Raw genomic sequence first — 24,380 nt, forward strand, 5'->3', positions numbered from 1 at the left:
AAGAAATGAATGAATGAAGGAAAGAAAGAAATTAAAGAAATGAAAGAAAGTAAAAAAGAAATGAATGAATGAAGGAAAGAAATGAATAAACGAATGAAAGAAAGAAGGAAAGAAAGAAAGAAAGAAAGAAAGAAATTCTTGAATGAATGAAAGAAGGAAGGAAAGACATGAAGGAAGGAAAGAAAGAAAGAAATGCAGGAAGGAAGGAAGGAAGGAAAGAAAGAAATGCAGGAAGGAAGGACGGAAAGAAAGAAAGAAATGAATGAATGAATGAAGGAAGGAAGGAAGGAAAGAAATGAATGAATGAATGAATGAATGAATGAAGGAAGGAAGGAAGGAAGGAAGGAAGGAAGGAAGGAAGGAAAGAAAGAAATGCAAGAAGGAAGGACGGAAAGAAAGAAATGAATGAATGAATGAATGAATGAAGGAAAGAAATGAATGAACGAAAGAAAGAAAGAAAGAAAGAAAGAAAGAAAGAAAGAAAGAAAGAAAGAAATTCTTGAATGAATGAAAGAAGGAAGGAAAGACATGAAGGAAGGAAAGAAAGAAAGAAATGCAGGAAGGAAGGACGGAAAGAAAGAAAGAAATGAATGAATGAATGAATGAAGGAAGGAAGGAAGGAAGGAAGGAAGGAAGGAAAGAAATGAATGAATGAATGAATGAATGAATGAATGAATGAATGAATGAAGGAAGGAAGGAAGGAAGCAAGGAAGGAAGGAAAGAAATGAATGAATGAATGAATGAATGAAGGAAGGAAGGAAGGAAGGAAGGAAGGAAGGAAAGAAATGAATGAATGAATGAATGAATGAAGGAAGGACGGAAAGAAAGAAAGAAATTATTGAATGAATGAAGGAAGGAAGGAACGAAGGAAGAAAGAAAGGAAGGAAAGTAAGAAAGAAAGAAAGAAATTATTGAATGAACGAATGAATGAATGAAGGAAAGAAGGAAGGAAGGAAGGAAGGAAAGAAAGAAGAATGAAGGAAAGAAAAAGAAGGAAGGAAAAAATGAATGAATGAATGAATGAAGGAAGGAAGAAAGAAAGAAAGAAAGAAAGGAATGAATGAATGAATGAAGGAAGGAAGGAAGAAAGGAAGAAAGGAATGAATGAATGAATGAATGAAAGAAAGAAAGAAGGAAGGAAGGAAGGAAGGAAGGAAGTAAACAGAGAGAGAGAGAGACTGGTTTGTTCAGTGTTTGAGTGATGGAGATGAATGAAGGATTAGTGATGGTGACTGAACTGGTCAGGAGAGATATTGATCACATTGATTGATTTAGAGTTACACAGAAGCCTGAGATCCTGAATCTTGTTGATCTATATCTTACAGTCCGGGAGGTCTGTGTCTCTCACCGCTGCTTTACACAACCATCCATGAGATGTATTTACAGATTCAGAACTCACCGCATTTATTCACAATAATCTGATGGATCTGCGTGTGTTAAGTGTTTATTTCTTGAATCAATCCTTTAAATTACTGATGAATAATCCGTCTGTACAGTGGACAGTAATGCATCGCCCGCTGATGTAATGCATGATTCCCCATCTATTTATTCTCGGGAATTACATCACATTTTGTTCAGATCTCAGATATGAGAATAGACATTAAAGCATGACACTGACATGCATTATTCCCAGAAAACTGCACAGACACAACATTGAAAATGGCTCTTTTAGTTTAACATTGTCTTTGTGGTTTGAGTGACAGGTTGAATTGACATGGTTTTAATTATAATTTATGAGTGGGAACTCAGAATATCAGACCTAGCATTAAAGTAGTAAAGTTTAGATCTAGAATTGGATGATAAGTGGCTGGGTTAGTGATTATAACCTACTGTAGGAAGAAATTACATCCATTAACACATCAATATGTTATGTTTCGTATCTAATACTGTGATATTCACCAGTCATTTAAACTATTGATTTAATAAATACACACTTAGGTGTATTAGACATTCATAAATCAGTTCATTTCATGCATGTGTGTAATTTGTAAACACACAGGGTTCTCACAGATTGTAAAAATTGATAAACAACATTCAAGATCATCAAAATGTTCATATAACACTATGTAAACCTGACTAACAGATTTAGGTTACAAAAAATGTTGTGAGAACATTGTTTTTCCATTTCTAAAACAATAAAATTAACTTACAACATTCTACTAAGTTAATTTTCACACAAGATATGAAATTATTAGAATTTTTATTTTATTATAGAATTTAATTATTTGACGAAACTTTATTTTAATGTTTCAAAATATTTGTACAAAATTTTACTTCATTTATTTTTACCCAAAATATTACGTTATTTGAATGTTTTTTGAAAAATATTTCTAAGAATGATAAAATGTCCCGTTTTTATGTCATGATTTTAACTTTATTGTAAAATTACAAAATGTTTTTACAAAACTTTTACTGCATTAATTGTTACCCAAAATATTACCTTATTTGAATGTTTATTTGTAAAAAATATCTCTAAGAATGTTCAGTTTCCCTGTCATGATTTTAACTTAATTTTAACTTTACAAAATGTTTTTACAAAATTTTACAAAATTCATTTTTACCCAAAATATATATTATTTTTTTATACATATTTTAAAATGTCAAAATGTCCAGTTTGCTTGTTGTGGTCATAAAGTTATTTAAAGTTTACACAATGTTTTTTTTTTTTACAAAATTCTACACATTTTATTTTCACCCAAAATATAACGTAATTTCAATTTATATATATATATATTTCTAAGAATGATAAAATGTCCAGTTTTCATGATTTTAATTTTTTTTTTTGTCACGGGGCTGACGAGACGTGAGACATGCGCATGTGCAAGCTTTTACTGAACAAAGAAGTGGTCATAACAGGCATGAGTCAAACAAGGGCAAACAGGTATATAGAGGGCAAGACACAACAATAATCCAAGGGCAAGCAATCCAAGGGTCTTCGATGAGCAAACAATATCCAGACAGGGTAATCCAAAGGGTAAATCCAAAAATAAGAATCAAAAACCTGGTAAACAATCCAAGAACAAAACATGAAGGCAAGACAAGGCAGGAAACAAGACAACATGGGCTAAACAACACTTGGCAGTCTGAAAGTGATCTGAGTGAGTGTTATATAGTGAATCTGTGATTGGTTTCAGCTGTGTGTGTGTAATCAGTGGAATGGATGATGGGAACTGTAGTCTGGGGTGAAGTGCAACGGTGGGTGTGTTGCAAGAGTCCATGTAGTGAGCAGGTGACCTCTAGTGGCGAGTGACCAGATAGACCAGATTCATGACAATTTTAATGTTACAAAATGTTTTTTTTTTCTTGTTTTTTTTTTTACAAAACTTAATTAATTTATCTCCACTCAAAATATGTTGTAACAGTTTTTGAATGTTACTTTTATGAAAACGTATCAAATATTAATACAGTAATAAGAATGTTCCATAATTTAAAATAACTGCTTCAAATTTTGTGTTTTGGGCATGGATGCATGTGACTTATGTTGCAGAACAAAAATTGGAAATGATAATTGAAAAACACCACATTACACTTCCGGTTTCTGACGTCATAGTTCCCATTCTAATGGGGCATCAATTAATGCAAATAGTTGTTTGTTTCTACTTTATTTTTTTACATTATTGTCTACCACACACACTGACCAATGTGACCAATGTGCATTACAGCACAAGATAAAATACCCAAATTTGATCTAAAATCGGAAGATTAGTTAGGTTAGATTATTTTTAATTTAGGAAAAACTAAATGATATGATAGCTAACGTCAGAACCTTTGTGTTTTAACCAGGACAGTCAAATATATCATAGTTTATATATTGAGATTGCTGGATCTGTGCGCATTAAAAAACAACTCCTCCTTCAGTCTCTCTCTCTCTCTCTCACACACACACACACACACACAGAGTCAGTGAACTCCGCGTGCGTCTCTCGTGCTGTGGATCGTCAGTCTCGCGCTCGGCGCGTGTAGAGAAACAGCAGCGCCGCGCGCGTCCTCGAGGAGGGATGTGATTGCCTCCTGCTCTTCTTCAGGAGGAAACGACGCTTCGGGACAGTAGGAGAACCGAACCGAACCGGACCGGACCGGACCGATCGGAACAGTGTCAGTGCGCGCGCGACACACGCCGAACGCGGAGCGATGGATTCGTCAGCGCGGCGCTCGCGAGGAAACACAGGTGCGTCTCTGTCACCTGCACAGCATTCCTGACACACAGAGGCGCGCGATTTCACGCTCACATCCGGCTTTAATTGTTTGTTTTATGGTGGAACGAGCGCTATTAGAAGTGCTATGGTGGAACATACAGTGATGCATGTGATTCTCGCTTATAATGGCACTGAAATACAATGGCATGTGCCTGATACTTCAAGAAATACCCTGGTACTATCAGTATACGAGAACCAGTGTAAATCCTGCTGAGGTCATGATTGCTTTGTGAAGAAATATATATATATATATATATATATATATATATATATATATATATATGATGGCATTGAATAATTTCCAAATGTATGCAGCATGTATATACTACAGTATATGTAAGGAAATACTATTGTATAATGTAATAAACATGGTGGTATCATGGTACACTATGCAAGAAAAATCTATTTATTTTTTAGCTGAGGTCATGATTGCTTTGTGTGTATACTTACAGGAAAGCATTACTATGGCACAGTAATTAAATGTGGGATATATATATAGCGGTACTGTTAATAAAACACCGTAGTGCCATGGTAAAGTATCCCAAAACCATGATAAATGTATTTCTTATTAAGGTAATGGTTGTTTTTTTTTTTTCTATTAATACTTACAATAGTGTAGCAGTAGTGATGGTTATACCATGGTACTTTTTGATTAATATATTTGCTATGGTATTTGCATGATGGTCTAAAGTGCTTAAAATAATAAATGTCCAGTAAAACATGGTCTGTCCAAAACAGCCCTGTTGTATCATGATTGCTTTATATTAAAGGTACTCTGGCAGTACTGTGGTACAGTGACGGTGTCAGTTATTGATGCTATTACTATAGTATTTTGATTTGATTTGATTTTCTCTGCTGTATTTCTTTACAGTATAAGCAAGCATGTTTAGGAGCAAACAAGACTTCCTTATATAAATTAGGATTTCCATGGATTCATGCATATACTGTATAAATAGATTTTCTTTTTGCCTTTGGTAGATGCACTAAAAGGATTTCTTATATGCCAGTTCAGCAAAGCCATGCAAGTGAAGTAACGCGCTTTATAAAGTAGGATTTGCATGCTTGAAACTTGTGCAGGTGATTTGATATCCTGAGGTATCGAACCTTCAGTCTGGTATCATGCATTGTGGTTTTAAGTGCATGTGCAAGCTATTTTAGATGTGTTTTGTTGTTGCTTTAATTCTCTTTCAATTCATCAGCATGTAATTGAAACCTGGATTGTTGTGGCGCTTTGTCTCGGGCTGCTATTTACGGTCTAACAGGAAAGCAGACGCGAGCAGACGTGTCAATCCCTCACACAGTTGGAGGCGATACACACTGCATCAGTTCTCATTTGCGAGTGCATTCGGTTTAGCCTTGTGTCATTGTTTAAGTCCGATCTGATTAATGATGTGACGGGAGCTGTGAAGTTTAACCGTTAGTGGCAAAGGTGTTGAGAGAACAGGAATGGATATAATGGACAGCCTATTCAATACTGTTCTTCAGGGACCCTGAGAGGCGTCTCCTGGCCAGTAACCCGCTGTCATCTTATATTGAGCTGTTTAAGAAAGCCTGGGTTTGGTTCGGGGCGTTTTGCCATGGGCCAACCGGTTCACCTTTAATTAAAAGAACGAGGTGCTGTTTATTTTTGGATTCCCTCCGGCTCGTCTCGGGAAGCCTGGCGGCTCGTGCCATTTTACTGAAGCATGTTTTCAATTACATGCATGCAAATGTTTGAGATTGCGTCAGGTGGCTGGAAAGTGACTGGAATGGGTCGTAAATGATCAGATTCCAGATGCTGTAGGAATGCTTCAGATGTCCGACACTTCGGCTGAAAGACACCAAACTTTACTCATTATTCACATACTTCACAGAGAGCTGAATGCTTCACGGTTTTCTGTGCAATCAAACGGCATTTCTCCAGTTTGGTTTACTTGGAGAGAATGAAAGAGTGGCAGAACTGACATCAGGGGGAAAATGAATCGCATTTACTCTATTAGATTAAAAAGTTTAGAGATTAGAAACAAATTACCTAATTACATAATGAAATTTGCTGCGTTTAAAAGAACTGAAAACGGCAACAAATGCATTAGACATGATAAGAGAGATACATGCATTAATAATGCAAACCCCGAGAACATAAAGATGCGAAGCTCTGCGTCCTTGATGAGATCAAATAATAATTATTGTGTTTGTGTTCTGATCTTTTAGATTCATTTCGAAAGGAGGCGTTTTTAGTTATTTGTTTGATTCTCGCCTTTCTTTCCTCTTCCACTCTGTTAGAGACAACTCTAGAGCGATATTAATATTTGATGGGATGGTGTTAGTTGAATTAAAGGAGGAAAATTGCTAGCTGAGGGAACGGTACATTGTTAAGCATGTAAATGTATTCTGCTCTTTTTGGGAGAGAAAATCTAGACATCTCTCCCCTCAGGAGGTCCACGAGCTACACACGGCTTTAATGCGTGCCAGATTCAATCTGCAGGCCTTAATGTCTGCTGATAATTAATATTATCCTGCTGGAGATAGGACGTACAGACGTACAGTTGTTATAGGAGCAGATTGTGTTCGGAGGGTGTAGTACAGATGTCTTGCCAGCCGTTTGTATTATTTCCACTTTTTGAGCTCGTATCTGTTTTGGAAATAGTTTTACTCTTGGGTGAAGCTAACATTGAAAGGTTGTATTCCATTTCGAAATCAAAAGAAACATAGGAAATTATATTTTGCATGAAGAAAATGCATACATTTCATACTAACATAAAGGGTTTTCTGTGGGGCTTGATATTAAGGCCCTAAAAAGTTCTAAAATAAGAGCAGAAAGGTTTTGAGTTTATAAAATCATGGCATTGAATGTTGCATGCATTGCAAAAAATAAAAAATATATCTTTTTTTAGTATTTTTATCCAAAAAGAGGAAATTATATTTAGCATGCATTAAAATGCATAAATTAAATACTAACATAAAGGGTTTCCGTGGGGCTTAAAAAGTCTTAATATGCACTCCCACATAAAAAGCCCTAAAAAGTTCTAAAATAAAAGCAGAAAGGTTTTGAGTTTATAAAATCATGGCATTAAATGTTGTATGCATTGCAAAAAAAAAAAAAAAAAAAAATCTTCCTCATTATTTTTATTCAAAAATTGCATGTTATATTTTGCATGGAAAAAAATCCATAAATTAAATACTAACATGATAATTTCTGGGTATTTATGGGTCTGAATATATTCCTCTGTATTTGTATTTTCAAGTAAAAAATATCTAAACGTCCTTAAATCAAAATACGTTTCCTTGAGAATGCAAATGTAAGTCATTTTATGATTCAAAGTTAAAACAAAAACAAATGTGTCAGTAGAATATAAATCTTGTTTCCCTTTTTGAATTAACATGATTTTTCTAAGCCCATTAGTAGATATTTGTTAGGGTTTTAATCATAAATTCTCTCTTTCAAGTAAATATATCTTGATTTAAGGATCTTTAGAAATTTCAGTTTGTTCCTCAGATTTTCTTTACTTGGTCTTTAAAAAGTGTGAAATGTACCTTCATCAAACCTGCAGAAACCCTCGGATCAATATTTTATATTTGACATAATAAATCATTATATGCATTACAGTAATGAGAGTGATATTAAGAAGTGGGGGGGTGAAATATGCTCAACTGGCATTAAAAGTAAAAAAATATCACAATGCATAAAACCCAGGTTCTAAAATAGGCTTCATTTTCGTCGTGCATAATATCATTCGTGTATTTTTCTTTTGAGTCGGGGTGAAATATGATCTGGATGTGTTTATGACAGGTTTTGTGAGATTCGCCTCATTTAGCTCATTTTGCATTGGAACGAGAGGGACTACACCCTCAATGAATAATACATCAAAATATCCCAGCGCTAAAAGAATGAAGTGTTCTCGCACCTGGAGGCTTCTGTGGAGACGGGCACAGAGGATGGTAATATGGCATGACCAGAGGAGTCGTTTGTCATGGGTGTGTGAGCCGCTCGCTGCTGGCGATGTGTAACTCATCCAGACACGTCAAGGCTCTCAGCTGAGTTCTGTTCTGTGACTTATTGAACTCTCTTTTATATGGTTAATGCTGAACTGGGCAAATACAGATTAGCCCCTGAGGGATGCGCTTTGCTTTTCCTCTCAGATCTAACAGTGCTTAAAGGCAGTCTTTGACTGGGCACAATTCTCTGACTTATGGACCCTTTCGAAATCCAAAAGAGGCTTTCGGCCACAGATGGGAGTCGAGTTTTGTGTACCTTGCTGTTTTTTAAAAAGCAAATGCTGCAACGGCTGTCAGAGCAAAGGATCATCATTGTAAATATACCTAAAAGCATTGTTTTGGAAGCACATTGGACATCATGTGATGAGCTTGGTGTTGCCAGATTGGGAGGATTTCCGTCTGGTTTGTATTTTATTGTGCGGATCAAAATTGGGTTGGAGGGTGGACAACATTTGGGCTGGTTTGGGATCAGTTTGTGGATCATTTTATAGGCTAACTGGTTAACGAATAAAACCCTAGTGTGCATGTCCTCAATCTAGTCAGTCATCATGAAGATACTATACAGGTAACACATTTAGGTTACAAAAACGTTGTGGGAACATTGTTTCGAAATGTTTCTAAAACATTCAAATGTCAATTTTTTTTCATTAACAAAAACTTTTCTACTAACCTTATTTTCGAGCAAAATATATTATTAGGTTTTTTTTTATATTTTAAAAACATGTAAATATCCAGTTTTCTTTTCACGAAATCCAAAATGTAACGTTATTTGAACGTTTATTTTTAATATTCTACAAACATTCAAATGTCCAGTTTTCTTTCTGTGATTTTAACATTATTAAAAGGTTACAAAACTTTTCTACTAACTTATTTTTTTACCCAAAATATAATGTTATTAGAACTTTTTTTTAAATATATATATTCTAAAACCATTAAAATATCTTTTATTTTATTTTCATGCTTATAAAGTTATTTAAACGTTACAGAAAACGTTTCTTACAACATTCTTTATTTTCATCCAAAATGTAACATTATTTGAATGTTTATTTTTAATTTTCGAAAAACATTAAAATGTCCAGTTTTCTTTCTGTGATTTTAACATTATTTAAAGGTTACAAGTACGTTGCTTACAACATTATACTAATTTTATTTTCACCCAAGATATTTTATTAGAAGGTTTTTTTTTATATTCTAAAAACATCAAAATATCCATTCCTTTCATGATTATAACGTTATTTAAGCGTTACATCTTGAACGTTTATTTTTATAATATGCTATACATATTCAGATATACAGGTTTCTTTGTGATTTAAACATTATTTAAAGGTTACAAGTTATTTTCTTACAACATTATATATATATATATATTTTTTTTTTTTTTACCCGAAATTAAAATACAGTATTCTTGATGTAATTGTAACATTAGGTTAAAAAAAAAAAACATTTCTTAAACCATTCTGCTAACTTTTTCATCCACAATATAACATAATTTGTTACTTATTATTTAAATGAGTTTTTTTAAGAATGAAAACGTTACATAAAGGTTACAAAAATGTTTCTTAGAATGTTCATCAAGTACAAGTAACATCATAAAGACATTCAAAGAATGTTGATCTCAGAATGTGTTTCTCTCAACATTATGAGAATATGTATCAAATATTAGAGTTTTCCATAAACATTTCTCTAAGAACGTTTATATAACGTTTAAGAAACTAGTGAGAACGTTTCCTTGATTCGGCTTGTGTTGGTGTTAATATCAACACTATTATTGCGATAAGGGATCAGATTTTGAACTTGAGCTGAGTAATAAAGTGATTGCTGTGGCATAAACAAGTTAAAACTACAGTAAAGAATGGGAGAGTGACCCAACTCTCAAATCTTGGACGCTTCTGTTTAGAAATAAAGTGTAGCACTGTCATTCATTTGTAGATGGTTTTTAGATGGTTCTTTGACTTCCGTCTGCAAATATTGTACATGCTTTAATATAATTGTCCTCTTTGCTAATTCTCTTTTGCAGTTTTCATCTGTTCTCCTCTCTGGGAGATCGATTCATTTTTATAGCTTTATTTTGTCACTCGTTGTAAGGAGGTAAAAACTGTGCTTTTTCAACCTTGGTTGGCATGGGAATAGAATTCAGTCGCATTCTTCTAGCATTGAAGTTTTTGGGTGGGTTTTGTGCTGGAAATCATTGCTCAAATCTGGCACTAAGACTAATGTGAGACATGCATACAGTGAAATATGCCTATGCATACCCCCCAAAAAACATGCACGTTATTAACAACTTAGTTTCTAAATGTCTCTGGAAACTGAAAGTTGCATTTTGCATGTTAAAGCTTTTTTCCTCTCCATCCCTCATATGAACATAGCCTTACATGTCTTTAAAAGTTTGGCCTAGATTGGGCTCATTTGGTCCCCAATGAGACTCTCCTCGTGAACTCTTTCTGTTAAATTGACTCAGATGTAGATGGATGGGATCAGATTCCTGATTAGGCCTTTAGGGGAAATGAAAGGATTAGCTTCAGCGCTACGCTTCGCCTCAGTCCATCTCACAAGCCTCCCAAACCTAACGACATCATTGTCTTTAATAGCTGCGAGACTTATCCGCGTACTTCTACCCAATTCCCTAAGTCTCCCAGGATTTCATTTATTAGTCAAGTAGACATTAGGATTTTGGAGCTGGTTCACAAGTTATCGTTAGCGTTAGCAGCCGACGAGCTCTTCATTACACATCTCATTCATATATAATATATAACTCGCCGTAAGTTACAGTGCATGCATAACATATTTGAGCCGAACTGCATTATTCACGAGAGCACTGAGGTTTTTCTTCACCACCTTCACCTTTTTAAGTTGCATTGGGGAAATTGTTTAAATGCTAGAAGGGAATTATTTTGATGTTGGGTTCTGTTAATAGGCTACTTGTGCTTAAAAATATTATGTGTGTAACACTGAATGTGATTAAAGACAAAAACATGTCTTTATATGCAACATTGACTCTTATAAGCAGGTCATTTGCAATGATTTTGGTCTTTATGACTCTGTATGTACTGTATTTCAAGTCTTCTGAAGCTTTACAGGATATTTGTCTCAGTAAAATACCCAGATTTAAGTCTTTACTCACTGAAAATCTCCTTTTTTAGATCACAGCCAGTAATGTTTGGTGTTACTGACGTCAAACCAAGGTTAAAATATTAAACCGTGTGATACCAAATTTGTTTTTTCGATCGTGGACTATTAAAATCTCTGTTTTTTTAAGAAATATGCTATCATAGTATCATGCTGCGCCACACATCAGCATACATTCACATGAAATATTAACTTACACTTGGCTTTAAAGACTTTTTAAAGGGTTTTCAAATACAACACGTTCTTGTGTTCAAAAACACTGTATAAATTATAGATAGCTTCTTACTGAAGTTCTCTGTGTTTTGCTGTCTTATTTAAATTAAAGTGATAGTTCACCCAAAAATGACAATTCTGTTATCATTCACCCACTCTCAAGTTGTTTTAATCTTGAACGAGTTTCTTTCGTCTGTTGAACGTAACAGTTATTTTGAAGAATGTGGGGATCCAAACAGCTGCTGGTCTCCAGTGGCGTCCATAGTGTTTTTTTCTTTCTTTCTTACTATTAAAGTCAATGGGGACCAGCAGGTGTTTGGTAAAATATCTGTTAATATCTATTTTGTGTTCAGCATAAACTAATACAGGTTTGGGACAACATGAGAGTGAGCAAAGTCCCTTTAATGACAAGCGGCATCACCTTTGTTACTGTTAGACTGCTGTCACTTTAAGACCTACACGCATCAAGCATCTCAACTGTTTTCTTTCAGTTTAGACATAACCAACTTGGTTTATATGTGTGCTTTTGACAGTATTAGCGCAATCAGATGCAAAATATATCTCAGTCTAGTAACCATTGACTTTGATAGTAAAAATTTGTATAAATACTATGGAAGTCACTGGGGACCAGCAGTTGTGCAACAAAAGAAATAATTCGTTCATGGGTGAACTAACCCTTTAATGTTAATAAAACATCAAAACACAGATAAAAATCACTCAATGCTCTTGACTGAAGAACTTTAATACATTTGCTATAGGAATCAGCGTATAAGTGTTTTATTTTTATCTTTCTAAACTTAACAACTTCAACAAACAACTTTCTTACTATCAATGATCAGCAGAGTTTATTGGGAGACAATTATAGTGAATATGTGTTCTCTAATCTAAAGTGTACCATAATAAAAGTTTAGGAATGGAGTAGGGTTAATGGATCCAGAATATGGTCATGCAGAATAATGCATTCATTTGTGCTTTGTAAGTACTATTAAACAGCCAGTATGTAGTAGTTTGCATGCAACTAGTTAGTATTGAAAAGTGTTTGTGGTTGTAACCAGTTCTTTAATGCATCTAATGTGATCTAATTTAGTTTTTATTTCTAAGGCACAAACTGGCATGGATGTAATATCATTGATTTTAATCTTGGCGTGACATTCTTGATGCAGCATATTTAAATAAATGTAAACATTAATGCGATTGGAGAGCTAAAAAAAATATCAGCGAATAATGGTTTGCAGTGTAGGATATTGACGAAAAAATGGGTTCTCAATATTTTGTGGAATTTTTTCCGACACCGATAATTAAACAGTATTTTTCTGTTTTTGTGCTGGTTTAGGTTTGTCATGGATAAATAAATACGGCACTAAAACTTTCAGTGGAAGCAAGTCCCTGTTTTAATGAGTGATTCAGTGAATCATTCATTCAGACGATTCATTTAAAGCAGCTGATTCGTTTAGAAATGAAGCAAGTTGCTGTCTTTGTGATCAGATAATTGAATCGTTGACTGAACTCACTTTCATTCGGACTATTTTCGTTGGCATAAAACATAATATTGTGTGAAAAACCCACACAGGGATGTTCTTTGCTTTCATAACTTGAATTATGGTGCACTGCTATATTCTAACCCACTTTGACATTACACAGTAAATGCATTTGGGTTCACAATACTCATACACAACCGAGAAAGTAGCTTGCATAGCATTAAAAAAGCAATTACGATATTATCATAGACGATGAATATATCACACCCCTAATAATGGTTCAAACTCTGATCAGCTGCTCAAACGAATCAAACGATTCACTGCCATTGTACATTTAAAGAGCATCTGTTTTATGTTCCACAGAATAAATCAAATCAAAACAGGTTTAGAACGACACAAGAGCGAGTAAACGATGACAGAATGTTTATTTTGGGGTGAACTGCCCCTTTAAATTGAAATGGGAACCAGAATCATTAAATTCCTAACGATTCTCATCCCTAGTTTTATACCGTGGCTGTGCAGTGCATCTGGATAAGTGTATTGATTTCCGTTCCCTCTCATAAGCTCCTTTAAACTCACACAGCATCAGATGATCGCACTTGATCCGTGCTGATGGGATATGCTCATTAATGCTGTATGTATTCCGATCAGGCTTCCTGGATGTGCGCCTCCGAGTGACGGCTTTGTGCTTTATTCTGTTCAATTTGCTGTCATTTTGGAATAATTGGACGCTGGCGCGTTTGGAGTGCGGTTTGAGAAGGAGTTGTTCAATATGAGGCTTTTGACACCTAATTTAAAATATTTTTTCATCACAAATTCTGAGGCAAATGCATTATGGGGGGGAATTTATCATTCTGCTTGATGAGCGGAAATACTTTTATTCATGGCTTTGGTTCTCTTCGGATCAGAGAGAAAGCCTTCGTTACTGCATGTTGTGTTGCTCTTTATTTCACGCTACAAGCGTGTAGTTATTCAGCTGCACAATAAGACAATAAATGTGTGTTTAATGACTCTGTTTCTCAAATAGTATACCTGTGAGAGGCAGGAGCCAAAATATTGTTCTAGTATTGCAGTGTTTAGTGTGAAATGAAATTACCCGGAGATTAAAGCTCAGAAACAGCAGTCATTTGATTTTGCGGCTTACTTTATTACGTTCCACGCCTTAGATTTTCCATTCGGTGTTACTGGAATCATTATTTATTATTTTTTTTTGTTTTGTTTCCAGGCTTTCATAAAATGATTTTTTTTTTTAATGCAGCATTGGAGAAAGTACAGCTGAAAGACTCTTTCTTGCAGTAGATGTGGAGGTGATTCACTCAAGAGGAAACTTTTAAAGTGCTCAAGTAAAAACTAATAAGGTTGTGCTTGAACAGAGGCGTAAGGGTCATGTTTTTATTCGAGGTGTTTGTAGTGTTAGAGATTTAAATAAACCTTTAACCCAAAGTATTCATACTTGTATTGCACAATTTTTCATGCTGTTTGTAAGCATTTAGTGTCAAGTTTAAAATATTCAAGGGTCTCAAGACCCCTGTAGTTCTCTTGTATTTCGTTTTTTTTTTCTTGTTGAGCTATTTTTGAACGTAAGAACGTCATATGTGAAAACCCTTAATAATGGTTTCTTTTTTCCTTAGAACTTCCTTAGAGTTTCCTTAAAACTTTACATTGCACAAAAGCTTCTTTTTTAAGTGGCTGTATTATGAAAAGTCCTTTGAACTTTATTAATATTTGATATACTGTACATTCCCTAGATGTTTTCAGAACACAATTTTAATACGTCCTTATGTTATTTGTACCGTTCTACGAAATGTTTTTGTAACTTTTAAATAACGTTTCAATCAGAATAAGAAAACTGGATGTGTAATGATTTTAGAATGTTAAAAGGAAACATTCAAATAAAGTTACATTTTTAGATCAAAATAAAGTTAGTAGGATGCTGTAAGAAACGTTTTTGTAACCTTTAAATAACGTTACAATCACAAAAAGAAAACTGGGCTTTGAACATTTTTAGAATTCTAAATAGAAATGCAACATATTTTAGTTAAAAATAAGGTTTCATCAAACCGCATTATTATTTAAATTGACCTTTTGCTATCAAAGTAGTATTTTTGTTTGTTGTTTTGCCATTTCTCTCTCCTACAGCCAACTTCCAAAATTATTATCTTCACCGTTGATTATATCTTATGTGATTTACCCTGCATCTACCCTTTATTTTTCACTTTAAGTGTATGTTTATTGCTAATATAATATGTCTTTCTCTGACCTAGAAAACAGAAAGCCTTGACCCTTCGGCAAATGAAAGTTTCTGAACTTAACTTCACTCTTGATGAGGGTTTGTGTTTTTGTCATGTTTTTGAAGTATGCCCTGATTCTGCCTCTGTCCCCCAGAGTGGAATATTTTAAGGTTTAATTTAAGGCCTTATTTTAATTTACATTTATTGCATTGAAATGAGGCTCCACTCAAAAATCTTAGAGATTTTAGTGTCAAGACAAGGTGATGTGTAAAGGACAGCATGTGGACTGATTCCACTCACAAATATGATAAATACTGTATGAAGGACACTGATAAATGAGCCTTAAGTCTTTTATAAATGTTGCCATTATAAAACAACCAAATTTGCGAATATCTAAAACGTCTAAAACGCATATTAATGCATATATATGCAATCTGATTGTTGCATGCATTTTAAGGAATTTTTTCCTGCTTCATTTGCAGTCACGAATTGAGTTTGTCTAATGGTAATTGCAGAGTAAACAAAAGGTAAATCATCCTTGTTGGTCAAATTAAGCTATTAACTCACCGGCCTGAGTTAAATGTAGAGAAATTGCTCATTTAATGTCTGATTACCAAATAATAGAGCGCCATAAACAATGGCCGACGCTCTGCACCAGATGCTAATTCTCCTCTCTTTCCCAAGATAACAGCCTTTATCTTCACGCATAGGCGCCTAACGTGTGCAGACGTGGACGTTTTTTATTAAAACGCACAATACAGTGAAGCCTTCTGATTCGTTATTAAAAAGCTCTTCATTCTAGAGATGCATCTTCATTATACTCGTGCACGCTTCGTGAAGATAATGCTCCCTCATTTGCTCAAAAACCCCTCAATTTTCCCACAGACGAGAACGCAGCATCTTTCTCACAGCCATTCGGATGACAAGAGCACACCGTCTTCCATGTCCTCACCGGTTTACAAAGGTTAATCATCAATTTGAGGCTTATTATGGCCAAATAGTAGCAAGACTACTCTAACAGAATTGAAGCTGCCGGTAGATGGGACAGATATAATCGACCGGGCTGAGAACACACGGTCCAGTGTAAATTGAAGTCCCTGTTGCATGATGATTAGAAGGTGTTTGATGGCTTAAACACATCTCTGTTGGACCATTGAAAATACACAGAGCAATCACGAGTCACTGGGCCGTATTGATCGCGTTTTACTCCGTCAGGAGGGACTCTAGTGAATTCTCTAGTAGCTTGAGAGAGAGAAACACTGTGGGATTGAATTTTAAATAGTGAAGATGGTACCGAACCTTTGCACAAGTAATAGTGTGATTATTCAAGTTTAACTGAATAGCAAGGCCAAGTAAACCACATAGCAACACTCTAGCAACTGTTTTTTGCAGACAAACAACAATCACATTTGCTTGCATTTGCATGCTGGTTAAAGTTGGTTCATCCTGGTTCATGTTGGTTAATGCTGGTTAGTTTTGGTTAATGTTGGCTGGTTAATGCTGGTTAATGTTGGTTAATGTTGGTTAATGTTGGTTAATGCTGATTAATGTTGGTTAATGCTGGTTAGTTTTGGTTAATGTTGGCTGGTTAATGCTGGTTAATGTTGGTTAATGCTTGTTAATGCTGATTAATGTTGGTTAATGCTGGTTAGTTTTGGTTAATGTTGGCTGGTTAATGCTGGTTAATGTTGGTTAATGCTTGTTAATGTTGGTTAATGCCGGTTCATGTTGGTTTATGTTGGTTAATGTTGGTTAATGCTGATTAATGTTGGTTAATGCTGGTTAGTTTTGGTTAATGCTGGCTGATTAATGCCGGTTAATGTTGGTTAATGCTTGTTAATGTTGGTTAATGCCGGTTCATGTTGGTTTATGTTGGTTAATGTTGGTTAATGCTGATTAATGTTGGTTAATGCTGGTTAGTTTTGGTTAATGTTGGCTGGTTAATGTTGGTTAATGTTGGTTAATGTTGGTTAATCCTGGTTAGTTTTGGGTTAATGCTGGCTGATTAATGTTGGTTAATGTTGGTTAATGTTGGTTAATGCCGGTTAATGTTGGTTAATGCCGGTTAATGCCGGTTAATGTCGGTTAATGTTGGTTAATGCTGGTTGGTTTTGGTTAATGCTGGCTGATTAATGCCGGTTAATGTTGGTTCATGTTGGGTAATTCTGATTAATGATTGGTGATGCTTGTTACTGCTGATAAATGTAGCTTATTGTTAGTTTATGACGATTGTACAGCATGGCAGTTGTGGAAATCTTGCTGGTTAAGACACTGGTTAAGAAACCTGCCTGAAAAACCCAAATGCATGCTGCTCATTTCAGCAGCGAATGTATAAATCTAGTGTAGATTTACATAGTTTTCATCCCCTGTGACTTGCAATGCATTCGGTGTTTTTAATTTGATCGGTGTGTGTGTGTGTTTTCTGTGAATTAAACCCATGTCCTTGACATAACTAGTGCTGTGCTCTTCTCTATGAATAACTTTAAGCCTATATTTTGTGTCCACTGCAATATAGTCCACAATCTGCTGCCTGGAAATAGCTTCACACCATCATCTACTTTGCGTTTCACTTCCTCAGTCCACACAAAGTGGCCAACAGGAGTGCTTGCTCATGGAAATGTAGTGGTTTAATCTGATTGATGTCAGTGTCAGAGTTAGCATTATGAAGAGACTGCAGCTGGAGGTTGACATTTGCTTTGCACATGAGCACCTATGTTCATTACATAAGAGTCTGAAGCATTTTATCAAAGAGCACGATGGAAAGTGGATGCAGCTGTTTGGCGCCCGTCTTCCTTCGCTGAGCACGATCCGCACACGAGAACTCTTACAGTGATCTTCAGTCACATTTCCACAGCCTGGCTCTCAGCAAGGCACTCGAGAAGAGCTTTTGAAGTAAGTATTTGTTTCAGACTGAGTGGCACAGTGTAGCTTTCCAGGTAATTTTAATTCAGGTGAAGTAGAGCTTCGTTTTATTGTGTGCATTGTTGGTCACAGTGAATGTCTTTTCCTCATATTGCTCTCTAGTGGGTTTAGTCATTGTTTCTTCAAGATGTTTCTAAGAAAGCAAAGGTTTGACAGGTTAATTAAGGTTGTGCAAGGCTGTTACAGCACTATAGTTACTTGAGATACAACATGACATGAGATATTAAATCTTTTTCTGCAAAATGTGTCAAAAGTAAGTTCGAAGATAAAACATGAAAAAATATCTGGTAATAAAAAAAATGCTTCAATGCAGTTTTTCTGACCCCACTGGCAGGTATTTTCTTTACATTTATTTGTACATTTTTCAGAAAACAAGCTTTATCATATCATGTATTTTGCATCTTTGCGTTCATTTGGTAAAAATATCATGATTAAACAAAGTTAGATATATTTGTAATGGAAATACTGTGGAAGAAATAAAATTTTCGCAGCGAAATCGACTTTAGTTTTTGCAATGGTAAATGTTGCAATGAAATTATTTGGGATTAAAATGGAAAATAAATAATACTTTCAAAACATCAGCAAAAAAACACCATTTCTAAATTGTTCATGGAACATATTTTTTCTGAATTTTTTTTTACAATTTTTGTAACGTTCCAGTTTGTTTCAGAACATTCAGAGAACATTCCAAAACTATCCCATAATGTTTGCAAAAATGATTTCATGGAATGTTTTCTTAAAATTTGCATTACCATCATATCGAGGAAAGATTTTTAGAAATTTGTACTGGAAACCAAGACAAAAACACAGAGTAAGAACTGGTGAAAATTGACTCTGTCCAGTTAGTTCTTACTGGTAGATGCTATAACCAAACTATTTGTGAATAAACTGCATATTTTTACATTGATGGCCATTTAAAATAGCTCTGTATTCTGACTGAATAACCGTTTTTACATAAAATAAATCATATTTTAGTAAACGTTTGCCAGTGACTTATTCTTTGGAATTTTAAAGTCTGATATGAAGTATAGTTAATCTTTTAAAAACACATCTGGAGACCAGCTTCTGCTCTGTTGAGCTCCATCCAGCTGTTTTCAATATAATTTATGAACAGCCCCTAAAAATCTCTGTCTGGTAGATATGTGCAGCATAGTTTTGCTCATCCTCGTTGAGAAAGTAAACAGAAAGCTGATCGAAGTGTTTACATGCAAAGCAGGACAAACATCTAGCGGTGGACTTCGCTTACACCATTTCTCTGATAGAAGAAAAGCATTTAAATTCAGCTTAATTAGTTTAATCAGATTTTGTTAGCATTCAAAACATCAGGAAGGTGACTCTGTGGAAATGTGTTGGTTCTGAAAGCAGCGGTATTTGGCACAATGGATCCGTGTTGAAAGTGCCTGCAGTTTAATGATATTTGAAGTGAGATGTGTGCGCTGGCCTAGTTATCCTGTCAGAGTCTGACTGATGAAGTCTTTGGCTGGAACTGCTGCTTCTCCGAGTCTAATAGCTCAGAATGTAAGCCACCGTCGCAGAGGTTGTCACTTTAATTACATGGACGGGTGACCCAGGAACCAGAGAGACGCTAAGATCAAAATCACCTGCTCAATCAGTGCAAAACACTTTACTTCAGAGTTAAAAATAAAATAAAAAAGAGATCCGCTAGTGAGCGACGCCTCGTGGTACCATCACAGAGAGTCTCAAAATAACTTTCCAGAACATTCTCCTTCACCGGTCCTGGCTGGTGAAATGATCTTCCCTCCCCGATCCGGAATACTGAATCCCTGACAAATTTCAAGCGGCAGCTAAAAACCCATCACTTTCAAAGCTACTTGGCTTCATCTTTATTTATTCCTTCTCATTCTAGCTTGTATTTATTTGAACAATGTCTAAATCTTGGTATTACAAGCACTTCTGTTAAAAAAAGGTTATAAAAAACGATCGATACCGATATGAAACATTATATCGCCCAGCCTTAATTTTATGTCGTAATGTAACGTTTTTTAAATGCTACTAGTTGTTTTAGAATGTTCAGAGATTTCAAAAGTAACGTTTCCAAAATGTTTGCAAAATGATACAATGGAATTTTTCCTTTTAGAGCGTTATTTTTAAAACAATCCCATCAAGAAGACATTATTTCTGAGTATTCTTGGAACAAAATGTCAATTAAAAAAAATTAAATAAACTTTTGTCTTGGCTATATGAATGTTAAAGAATTGAAAACTGTCATCATTTACTCACTTTCAAGTGGTTCCAATCCTGAGTTTCTATCGTCAGTTGAAGGTATAGGTAACCAAACGGCTGTTGATCTCCATTGACATCCATAATATGGGGAAACAATACAATTGAAATCAATGGGAACCAGAAACCGTTTGGTTACCAGCATTCTTTAAAATATCTTCTATTGTGTTCAACAAAAAAGAGGAACTCATGCAGATTCGGAACAGCTTGAGGGCGAGTTAACAGCAGAATTTCAGGGTGAACTGTCTCTTTTCAGAGAAATGAAATATTGAGGTTCTGTGGTTCTGTCTGAAAGCGTTCTGATGGCTGTAGCGGGTCAGTGACTCGTATCGGTCCAGTCCTGAATCCTAATCGCTCAGCTTTGTCATTTTTATGTACCCGATGTTCCTGTGGAGCAAAGCAAATAAAAGAAGTCCAGTCTGTTCTCAGATTCACTCCAGATTACTGTGTTCTTTGTTCTTTATCTCTCCAGCTCTACCTGAAGTCATTGGTGTCTCTACAATTATTGCTCCTCTTTGTAGATTAAAGGTTAGAGTTTCATCTCTGCACAGCAGAGCTTTTACTGTATGTTATACATAAATGTCAGAATCATACGTGACTCGTTCTTGGGGGAAAATGGTGCAGATCCTGTGCCAAAAGCCAAAATCAAAGCCTCTGTCAGTATTGTTTGCACTCATATTGACCACATAAAGCTCTTTGCTATAGAAAAATGTAAAAAAAATATATATATATTGTGTATATTGCTTTTAGTACAGTAATAGTGTAAATGTAAATAATAACTTGTAGCACAAAATTCCACCCAAACCATATCTATGGTGCTCACAAAACATGAACATATTGTTGTCTACAACAAATTAGACTGAGAATGACCCATTTATATTAATTCAGTGATGCTATTTATCCTTTATAGTTGAGAATTTTTATTCGATCGAGTTATATTAAAATATTTCAATAAAATGGTGAAGATAAACATTACTATACATTACAACAAAATTATTTAAAATAGACTTATATAAATATATACACATATACACAATATATATATATATATATTTCTAATTGTTAATAAACAAATGAATAAATAAATAAATAAATAAACAAAAAGTTACAGATACTATATTTTATTAAATATAAAACAAAATAAACTCATTTGAATAAAATAAATTAAAATAACTAAACATGAAAAGCACAACAAAATTACAAAAAAGTGTTTTATATGTATATATATATATATATATATATAATATTATATTTATGTAATATTAATATTTAAATGTTATTTTAATTATTTAAAAAATTAATGTCTGTATAGAAATCTTTTTTTTTAACCCGTTGTACATTTTCTTTTTGTGTTTATTTTTCTTTTTAGATTTTGCTAAATTTAACCTGTTTCTTGCCATTAATACATCCACTGGCCTAGTGTTGAATTACAAACAAACAAGCAAACACAAATCTTTCAGAGGTGATGTGTTTCTAGTATTTTAGCAGTCATTTCTGCCGCTGGTTAAGTAGTAATGCATGTTCTGTAGTCGCACACCGCTTTTAAAGGTCATCTCTGAGAACAGAAAAACAAATAAGAGTGTCTGAAGATGTTTTTGAGGAAGCAGCTATTAGTAAAGCTGAATGTCATTGTCTTTAAAGGCACACCAAACGGGACGCAACAGTACATCATCTGAACCCAAGGGCCTCAGTAGAGCAACACAATGAGTCACTTCTCATCTGAAGTGCTCCGAGATAACAAGAGCTTGTTTGTCTGTAATACAGCCATTGGCAGTTTGATAGAAAGTGTCATTGTGGTGTATTCACAGCAGATGTCTGGCTTCAAACGCATCCACTCGGCTGCAATCAGAAAAGCGCCAGAAACACCGCTGCTAATTTGCGACAGCTGAGTCGCGATGATTACGCTATTTGGATTTTGGAGGTCAGTCTGTTCAATCAAACACAGTGACTTCCCACCATCGCTTAAAAAAAGTGAAATTAATGAGCAGTTCTCCGCCCTGTTTACTTCCAGTCTCTCCGTCTGTGTTTCTCTCTGTGTCAGTAGAGTTATTAGCGATTGATGGAAATTGTTTCCACAGCTAATTAAAAGCAGTTCGGGTTACAATGATGAGTAAATCAGCAGAATCATGACACATCCAAATGGTTTGGGATTGCTTGGGGATCAAAAATAACTTGGTCTTGTTTTGATCCCAGACAGAGTTGTTTTAGTTGTTTTGAATAAGCTTATTTATATTTATCATATTTTCCTATTAACTAATGTATGAAATAATATTTTGCGCAAAGAGATTGAAGCTTTAATTTTTTTCAGGATCAGTAAGATGTTTTGTATTGCAACTTTTTCATCACATTAATTACATTACATTAAAATCAGATTTATTTCTGTGATGTTCAGCTGTATTTTCAGCATCATTACTCCAGTCTTCAGTGTCACATACCGATACCGATACCGATACCGATATTCTTGAGCCGATATTTGGAGCCGATACTGCTTTTTCTCACTCAGTTTACATCATAAAAATGACACGATGATACCAACTGTTACAAGTCTCAATTTAAAAAAGGAACATTTATTGAACTTAATATGGATGTGTGCACTGCATATGGTTAACTGTGCAAGGTTAAAAGGCTTTCATCAGCATCTACAACACAGTCTTGATGATGCATTGCTTGCTGACGTATTATAAGACCGATATAATCAGGTCATCACAAAATGTCCTGACTGTCAACACATTTAAATCATTTAAGAAAACAATAAATGTGTGGTTAGTAGCCATTGAAATAAAGTGCTTGATTTGTAATTTAATACTTAAAATAATACATAAAATAAAATGAGCATGTCTAAATAGAGCTGGGTATCGTTATTTTTAATAAATATTATTTATTTATTTTAATAATAATAAAAAGAAATGGGGGGGGGGATACTTGAAGAATAAATATTTCTACCTTTTATTCTTGCCAATTTTAAGGAATAACCAATAAAATGACTAAAGTGAAAGGAGTCTCTTCAAATAAAGATCGTGTTGATTACATTACTCCAGTAGGTGGCAATTTTTTTTTTCATTTAATCATTTATTTAAGAAGACTCAAGAGATTCATAAAAAAAAAACTGATTCATCCATTAATCAAACAAGAATTTATGAATGAGACTGAATTAATTTTAAACATGTTCTTGAATTAATGATTCAAATGAGTATAAAAAAAATAGACTGGAACATGTTAATCTGTGTAGTTGTCTGATATATGTAATCGAGTTTATTATGAATCAGGGGCCGTTATCACGTCTTAAAATGCGTTCTCCTTTTCACAAGTGCTTGCGCTCCCGTGGCGTCTGTCGATGTTGTCATGGAAAGGTCAGTTATTTTTGTCACATGACCTGCATTTGCTTGCGGCATTCTAAAAAGTTGAGATGTTTTTCATCTCTACACGGCATAAGCACGCCTGGACAAACGAGCATGCGCACACCGCGTCGCTTCTTTTATGAGCACGTGTCCAAACCTCAGCCAGGTGGTCTCTGAATAAAACTCCTACAAATACCACAGAATCACGGAACAACGTAGGCAACTCTGCATTATTTTATTATTTATTTATTTTATTTTATTTTATTTTATTATTACCAGTGTTCGTAACAGCTACATACGGAAAGCCTACAACTTAGCTATTTGCAGCTCCCTAAATACAATGGCTAGCAGTTTTATAGGCATTCGGCATTCGCGTTTTCCATTTTGACCCACAGACTTTCTTAGATATAGTTTTTTAAGACATAAGTGTTCATCGAATCAATTGTAGAATCGATTTTCCATGTCAAAATAAAAAAAAGTTGTTTCCATTTTAAACACCAAATAATGGACGAACGTATAGAGAGTGCTGGAAACACTCAAGTCAGCAATATTTCTTATTTATTGGCATGAAGTTTCGTGCAGAATAACAAAAAGCAACAGGAGTGCAACATTCTCGAAAAAATATATATGCAGGGTGGACTGCGGCCATAACATAAATGT

The 24,380-nt window shown here is 34.7% G+C and overlaps 1 protein-coding gene across 1 annotated transcript in view; it reads left to right on the forward strand.

Annotated features, from left to right (window-relative positions):
* Positions 1-3,909: 3,909 nt before the first annotated feature.
* Positions 3,910-24,380, forward strand: part of LOC113112310 (heparan sulfate glucosamine 3-O-sulfotransferase 1-like) — a 41,905-nt gene continuing 21,434 nt past the window's right edge. The window contains exon 1 of the mRNA XM_026277758.1: positions 3,910-4,168. The gene's annotated coding sequence lies outside the window, so the exon portion shown is untranslated. The remainder of the gene's footprint in view (positions 4,169-24,380) is intronic.

The sequence above is a fragment of the Carassius auratus genome, chromosome 13 (assembly GCF_003368295.1).
Source record: "Carassius auratus strain Wakin chromosome 13, ASM336829v1, whole genome shotgun sequence".
Taxonomy (NCBI): Eukaryota; Metazoa; Chordata; class Actinopteri; order Cypriniformes; family Cyprinidae; genus Carassius; species Carassius auratus.